Source organism: Pan troglodytes, chromosome 21, assembly GCF_028858775.2.
Source record: "Pan troglodytes isolate AG18354 chromosome 21, NHGRI_mPanTro3-v2.0_pri, whole genome shotgun sequence".
Lineage (NCBI taxonomy): Eukaryota > Metazoa > Chordata > Mammalia > Primates > Hominidae > Pan > Pan troglodytes.
Genome location: NC_072419.2, coordinates 32,620,962 through 32,629,381, shown reverse-complemented (window position 1 = coordinate 32,629,381; position 8,420 = coordinate 32,620,962). Strand labels below are relative to the sequence as shown.

The 8,420-nt window shown below is 44.2% G+C and overlaps 1 long non-coding RNA gene across 1 annotated transcript in view; it reads left to right on the top strand.

Annotated features, from left to right (window-relative positions):
- The first annotated feature begins 1,051 nt into the window (after window positions 1-1,051).
- The window catches only part of LOC134809200 (uncharacterized), a 35,274-nt gene continuing 27,905 nt past the window's right edge, over window positions 1,052-8,420 (top strand). Inside the window, exon 1 of the long non-coding RNA XR_010154314.1 lies at window positions 1,052-1,440. This is a non-coding gene — a long non-coding RNA (uncharacterized LOC134809200). The remainder of the gene's footprint in view (window positions 1,441-8,420) is intronic.

Sequence of the window (8,420 nt, the reverse complement as noted above, 5' to 3'; positions counted from 1 at the left end):
CTGCTTGCCACCCTCTTTTTTTGCACTCCACCTACCCCAAACTGTTTTTCCGTCGTTTTCCCAACCCCCTATCCCTGCTCCCTCTTGCCACCCTCTTTCTTCCTCCTCGTCACCCTCTTTCCCTGCTCCATCTATCAAAACACTTTTTACCCACCGTCTTTTCTTTCTCTACCGTCTTTCTTTTCTGCCACTGTCTTTTCACAAAACCTTATCTTCCTCCTGCTGGCTACCCTCTTTTCCCTTCTCCCACTTGCTACCCTCTTTTGCTCCTCAACCCAAAAACTTCCCCCACCCACTGTATTTTCGCCCCACCGTCTTTTCGCAAAACCTTCTCTCCCTACTGCTTGCCCCGTTTTCCCCCATCACCTCCCTCATTTTCCTCCTCCCACTTGCCACCCTCTTTACCCCTTCCATCTACCCTTAAACTTTTTACCCACTGTCTTTCTGCAAAATCTTCCTTCCCTCCCGCTTCCCACCCTGTTTTTACACCTCTATCTAACCAAAAACTTTTTTCCCCACCATCTTTTTGCCGCCATCTTTTTGCAATGCCTTCTCCGGCTAAGCTATCCTTTTTTTGCTTTGGCACTAATTACCGTCTTTAATCCCCTCCATCTATCCCAAAACTTTTTTCCTTCTCCTACCGTTCCAGCCGCGCTGCTATCTCTCCGTTGCTGCCAACAACCACAGCGAGGGGAGCTACGCTCCCTCGGCTCCAGCCTCCAGCATACGGCCACTGACTCCTGATTCCTAGTCCTCTACATCGGGCAGCCAGCAACTCGACAGGAAGATACAGGAACCTGAAAAAACGTGATCATGCTTCAGCATCATTTATATACTGCGGTTATGCCTATGGAGGTTCCTGGACTGCATGTTTTGATTGGATGAGAAAAAAACCTCCAGGCTTGCTCTGATTGGACTTTATGATCATGTTCTGATTGGATAAGAGCGAGTCTTAACACAACCAATCACAGCATGAAAATAAAGTCCAATCAGAGTAGGCCTAGAGGTTTTTTTTTTCTTGTCCAATCAGAACATGTAATCCAGGAACTGCATTTACATAACCTCGTATGCTGAGGTCGCGTCAGGTCATTTCAGGCTCTTCTGTGTCGAGCGCAGGAGCTACTCTGTGCCCAGCTTAGAGGACTGGAAGAGGCCGCAACCTTCCACCTGCTGGAGGTTGGAAGATGGATGGAGGCTGGAGGATGGTTGGAGCCTAGAGCCTGGAGCCTGGGTCACTACCTCGCTACGGTTGGTGGTGGCGATAGAGCAGTAGGAGGGCGGCGGGCAGCAGGAGCTTCTGCTGGGCTGGAGAACTAGAAGGAAGAGGCACTGCCACATGCTGGGGGCTGGAACCTGTGCCATCATGGCTCGCCTCGCTGTGATTGTCAGTGATGTCGGAGACTGCAGCTCAGCCACAGTGGTAGAAATGTGATGGGGTAGGTGAGTTTCTGGGCCTGCCCTGTATGCCTCTGGGGGCAAGGGTTGGGTGTCCTATTGGGGCTCACTGCTAGAGGCTACCCTGCCTGTGGCAGTGTTCTGGTTGGGGGCACTCTCTGGTGTTGCATTGCTGGCTGTGGGGCAGGTTGGCTGGCTATCTGGGGCTATACTGCCCGTGGTGGCAGGGGTGGTGGGGGGAGGCAGATTGTGTACACTAGCGTGTATTGCCAGCGGCTGGTGAAGGATTAGGGGTGCTATCTTCTGCTGCACTGCCTGTGGCAGGGGGTGGGTTGGGTGGAGTTATCTGGGGCTACAATGCTGGCAGTTGGGGGCGTTGTTGGGTGCTGCACTGCCTGTGACTGGGGGGTGCACCATCAGGAGCTGAACTGCCCGTGGCTGGGTCAGATTGTGGGCACTATTGGGTGGTATGCTCCCTGAGGTGTGGGGGGAGTGCTTTGGGGGGGGTATTGGGGTTACATTGTCTGAAACTGTAGCGTGTGTTGGATGTGCTATCCATGGGCTACACTGCTAGTGGCAGGGAGCAGATTAGGGGTGCCATGGGGGCTACACTGCCAGCGGCATTGGTGAGCTGAGGAGGTGGCAGCGGCAGCGACAGCAGTGACCTCCTTCTTCTGGTAGCCTCCAAGTAAGGGATGGTTCTCCTCTTCTCGGACTCCAGACTCTAGAAGGCGATTTTCTCCCATGTGAGCTAGATTGCACAGCAGGGCCTCCACACCCACTGTGGTTTCCTGCCCCACGCTCATGCTCTGTGTTGTGAAGACCACCTGGGACTACCAGGCAGGGAGTAGTGGGCACGATGGGGGAAGTGGGGTACAGGGCACTGTGGGTGGAGGTGTCAGGAATGGGAACCAGCCCTTGGGTGGGGAGGGCTGGCTGGGTCTGAGTTTCTCCTACTCAGGCTCTCCGAGGAGGGCAGCCTTGGTGGGCCCAGCAATTGTTGGCCAGCTGGACTTGGCCAGGGGCCGGTTTCAGTGAAGGCACTCACTCCCATCCCAGGCCCCAGTTCCTGGCCAGCTTTTGCCAGAAGAAGAGGTTGGACTTTGGAAGGTGGGTGTGAGTGCCTTCAATGAAACTGATCCCTGACACCCAGTCATCAGCATGAGAAGGTGAGGCTCTAACGGTTCCACTCCCTGAGTCCTGTTTTGGGCTCTTCTGGCTTTGCCTGCCCAGCTGCTCCAAGCCAGGCTGAAGGAGGAGAAGGAGGAGTCGCCTGTGGTAGGGTCGAGCAGATGACGTGGCTCTGCAGCTTGCCTCATGCAGTTGGTGGTGGAGATGGAGACCACAGCTCGACTGGAGCGACAGGAGGGCACCCACGGGGCCAGGTGGTAGGAGCCTGGTAGGGTGGGCTCGTACATTGAGGGTGACTGGTTGTATTGGCATTGGTGCTAGTGGTGGTAGCAGTAGGAAGTCTGGGGGCTGGGACGGGGGAGTAGGAACACTGCAGGGCCCATCCCGTTCTGGGATGGGGAGGAACCTGTGGATGCTGTAACAAAGGTCTCGGTGGCAGTGGTGGTGGTACACCTAGGGCAAAGAGGAGTCCTCCCTCTTCTCCTGAAATCTCTGGAGTGTGCCCTCCTGCTGGTGCCTGAGCTAGGCATGAGTGGCAGCATTCTCTCATTCTTAACAAAATTTAGGGGGTGACTATTTGTGTATACTTTCGCTTGTTTTCTCTTGTAATACTCTTGCAGTTACTCAAATTTTATGAATCGAGGAGGGGATAAAAAGTATCATACTGAGCCTTCTAATTCCCATGCCTGTTCCTTTTCCTTTCTTCCATTGTGTATTTTCTTCTCATTTTCTTGTTCCTCTTCATTTTCTTTTGCTATTGCTTCTATTTCATGTTTGTATTATTGTTTCTCTTCCTGTTTTTTTTTTATGCCAAGCAAGGGCCTTAACAAACCAAAACTGAGTTAAAAATAAAATAGTTGTCACTGTTGTATTTTTTAAATAACTGATCCCTTACTATGTTTTAGAGATGAGGAAAAAAAGTCAGTTGTATAATTAGTTACTTGAAAGCTATGCTCTCATAATTGTGTTAACGCACTTACGCCTAGTGTTCCACGCTAAGCATGTGGGAATTACTTATATCCTACTGCTAAATGTCATCGACAAGGTCTGATTTTTCACTTATGCAAAAATTCAAAAAATTGCAACCTCTGGCATAAATAGGCTAATGCGTTGTGTTATTCAAGGAATGAAAAAATGAAGCATCACATAAAATATTGGTAGCAAACAGCCATTTCATCTCTCTCACACATTTTTTCTGGAGCTATGCAAGAGTCACAGGGGTAATAAGTTGTAATTTATGAGATGATTAAGTGAACCATATTCCCTTCATATTTTTCTCTGCACCTATTTTCAAGAGTATTGTCATGTGCATGAGCAAACCTGGTTCATCACCACATCTTTGCAAGAAGAAAAAGAATAGGAGAGAATCATGTGTATAATGTTGTTAAGGCAAAGATTCACAACCAAAAACAAGGTTTTATTAACTTTCTCCTTTAAGAACCTGCAGTGTTTAGCCCTCTTTGATTCTTAGTATTACTACCATTGGTATGAACTCTTTTTTTAAACTGGTCACTCCAGAAGTTTATGCAGTTCGTATCATTTTTCAAGCCAACAGAAAGGTGTAAGGCCTATAATTCTGACACTTTTTAGTTATTTTTAAGACTATGAGCATGTAAGATACTGTTGATATATGGAAGAATATGTATAAATACCACTAGGTAGCTTATTTTGAAGAGATAGTATCTAAATTTTTGTCCAGAGTAGATTGGTTGCAGTTTCTTAGGTGTCTTTCTTAATACTTTGCCTCAATGTTTTAAATCATGTAGAAATTTGAATACAGTTTAACTTCATATAGTCCTTTGTTTATAGGCTTAATATTTCTAAAGACTAAAGACATCACGGCTCCCTTTAAGATTCAGTAATATTAATAAAATTTTAGAAATATGGGGTTAGAATCCAACAAATTCAGAGGAAAATTGTTAAATTATATAGCTGTAGAGCAGGAATGAAACCCAGGTTCTAAGCACTAAGGGGGCCATAAGGTACCATACAGGTGCATCAGTCACTGGGCATAGATTCAGCAAAATTACAGTATGGTTAAGAGAGTGAGCTGTGGAGCCCAACTCTATGTAACATGAATTTTTAAACTGCATGGTGCCTCACTTTATCCATCTTTACAGTGGGGACTGTAGTAAGTTTTTCTTTTTCTGCTCAGTTGTCTGTCTTGTTGCCAGCTGTTCCCTAGTCTGTCTTGTTGCCAATCAGTGCCCACATGACAGGACATAAGGTAATTTCTGACAGGCTGGGACTCCTTAAAGAAAAACAGAAGGTGCTACTAACCCCATTTTAGGAGAAACCTCTGTTGTCCTCATGGAACCCCAAGAACATCAGGCAGACAGGTCTCTCTCAAAATCTAAGGCTCTCCTCTGTTTTGCTTTGCGTTATCTGATCTTTTAGGTTTCAGTGGGCATCAGAAATCAGGGAGAGAGATCTAAAGAAAGTTGTGGATATGAAGATGCATTTATGGTAAGAAAAGTTATGAAGGAAAGAAATGTTATATGAGAGGATCTTGTATGGCAAATTTTTGTTCTAAAGTAGAATAACTGATTATGAAAGAGGGAAATACAGGAAAAGTCAGAAAGTTCATGCCATAGATGGTCTGTGGAAGTTGTGTTAGGATTCATAAAATGAGAAAGAAAAACTTACAACTGCTGGATCTTTTCCTGTCTAGAAGTGTTCTGTATGTGATGGATATATAAAGGAGCCCTAATTACTTGGCTTAGAAGAAAAGGAAGGCTCTTAAATATTTTGTCAGAAAAATAGAATCTCTAATGCCTTTTATTTCACATGACTTCAGTAATCTTTGGGAAATAAAGACAGTGTTAAAATCATTTTTTAGTAGAGACAGGGTTTCTCTGTATTGGTCAGGCTGGTCTTGAACTCCCGACCTCAGGTGATCCGCCCACCTCGGCCTCCCAAAGTGCTGGGATTACAGGCGTGAGCCACCGCACCCAGCCTACAAATAAGTTAAATTATTTTGTAAATTATCTATTGTTTGTTTTGCCTACTCTCAGACTTCTGGATTTTTTTTTTAAGTATGAAGGATTTCAATTGTTTTATTAATATAAAAGCTTAGATAAATAGCACAATCATGAATTTTTTTTTTGACAGAGTCTTGCTCTGTTGCCCAGGCTGGAGTGCAGTGGCACAATCTCAGCTCACTGCAACCTCCACTTGTCAGGTTCAAGTGATTCTCGTGCTCAGCCTCCCAAGTAGCTGGGATTACAGGCATATGCCACCATGCCTGGATAATTTTTGTATTTTTAGTAGAGACAGAATTTCGTCATGTTGGCCAGGCTGATCTCGAACTCCTGGCCTCAAGTTATCTGTGCCTTGGCTTCCCATAGTGTTGGGATTACGGCATGAGCCATCACACTTGGCCGACTGTATTCTTTATGAATGTTTTTACATCAAAAAGCTCATTTGTAGTATTCATTTTCTGTATGTATTCATGCTATAACATTTATTTTATTTTATTTTATTTTTTTAAAAATAAAGATGGGATCTGATTGTTTTGCCCAGCCTGGTCTTGAATTCTGGGCTGAAGTAATCCTCCCACCATGGCCTCCCAAAGTGCTGGGATTACAGGCATGAGCCACCATGCCCAGCCTATAAAATTTATTGTAAAGGAAAAGGCATATTTTTATTAAGCCGATAAGCTTTACATAAATATTGAAGCATGGCATATTTCTTTATTCTACTTGGGCTATTTTGTGTTGCATTAAGAAGAATTTTTTGTTTGTTTTTTCTTGTTACGATGCTTGCTTCTGGAATACTCCTTTCCTCCCTTACTCTTCCAGACTCTACTACATCTAAATTTATCCTATTTTTCAAGGGTTTGATCACATATTACATCATCCAGGAAGTGTCTCTCCTATTCCCTCTTCTCCAAAATGTATTTTTTTCTCTGGAAACTCTTGATCCTTTGCCTCTAGACCATAAGCCCTTTGTAGGCATGTCTGTATCTGAGTTTTTAATTTTTTTTTCCTCTTTTCCCACTCTCAGAATAACACCCTGTGCCCAGGAGTAGTAGATACTTGTTGAATGCATAAAAGAGCTTAGCAGCTAGAGTTAGTGTGGATGCTGTAGAAGATGTCTGATACACATATGGCAGTTTGATGCTGAATAGTTTTTGGAAATTAAAAAACAGGTAGAAATTTCACCAATGTCAGTGACTAACATAGCTGTATTTAGTAAATTATCAAAATATTTCTTTTTTTTTTTCTTTTTTACAGAGAGGGTCTCTCTCTGTTGCCCAGGCTGGAGTGTAGTGGTGTGATCATTGTTCAATACAGCCTCCAAGTCCTGGGCTCACACGGTCCTCCCGAGTAGCTGGGACTACAGGTGTGTGCCACCACACCTGGTCAATTTCTTTTATTTTGTAGAAACAGGGTCTCATTATGTTGCCCAGGCTGACCTCAAATTGCTGGGCTCAAGTGATCCTCCCACCTTGGCCTCCTGAAGTGCTGGGATTATAGGTGCAGGCCACTGAGCCCAGTTAAAAGCATTTCTTTAAAAAAGAAAAAAAAATTCTGTTTATTGGGATTTGGGGGAGGAAGAGAAAGTAAATATGGGATTGGTTCATCCTAGACAGCACTCATGGTTCTAGATAATATTAGAATGCAATAATGTTTTAATTTATATATGCAGGGAATTTTGGAGTAGTTTCAATCCTAGGAAAAAACTGGATATTAGAAATATGGGAAGATTGGCCGGCACCGTGGCTCATGCCTGTAATCCCAGCAATTTGGGAGGCCGAGGCAGGCGGATCACGAGGTCAAGAGAGCGAGACCATTCTGGCCAACATGGTGAAACCCCGTCTCTACTAAAAATACAAAAAAAAAAAAAAAAAAAAAAAAAAACTAGCTGTGCATGGTGGCACGCACCTATAGTCCCAGCTAATCAGGAGGCTGAGGCAGGAGAATCGCTTAAACCCAGGAGGCAGAGGTTGCAGTGAACCGAGATTGTGCCACTGCACTCCAGCCTGGTGACAGAGCGAGACTCCATCTCAAAAAAAAAAAAAAAAAAAGAAAAGAAACATGGAACAGTTGGTTGATTATAATAGAATTTAGGACTCCCTTTGAAAGAATAGTATCGACTAGTTTTATATAAAAAATTAAATTCTTAAGTAGATTAGTCAGGAGTAAAGGAAACGTCAAGATTCCCAACTTATTTGGATTTCTTTCCCCCATTACAGCGTACTCAAGGAACAAAATTTGGGCTGTTTGGCTGTTTTTATTCTTTGTTATACACAAGTAAACTGATATCAAAACCAAATATATTGAGGTTACATTTTTCTTTCCTTTCTTTCTTTCTTTTTTTTTGTTTTTTGAGACGGAGTCTCGCTCTCACCCAGGCTGGAGTGCAGTTACATGGTCTCGGCTCACGGCAAGCTCCACCTCCCAGGTTCACGCCATTCTTCTGCCTCAGCTTCCAGAGTAGCTGGGACTACAGGTGCCCGCCACCACGCCCGGCTAATTTTTTCTATTTTTAGTAGAGACAGGATTTCACCATGTTAGCCAGGATGGTCTCGATCTCCTGACCTCGTGATCGGTCTGCCTCAGCCTCCCAAAGTGCTGGGATTACAGGAGTGAGCCACCGCGCCTGGAGAAGGTTACATTTTTCTAGGAAAATTTGACTCAGATTTATGATGAGAGTCACCTTTATGCTTATAGATTGCCCCTTTACCCCATACTTGGTTGAACTGACAGATATTCTTCTTGCCATTATCACTGTCGTATACTGTTCCCATTCAGAGTAATTTGTTTTAGGCAATTCATTTCCCTTGGCAATAACATAGAGATTTATGTAATTTTGAAAATGTTTAAGTAGTCATCATCATGACTTTGAGTTTCTGTTCAAAGATGTTTAACTTTGCATTACTTTTAAGATTT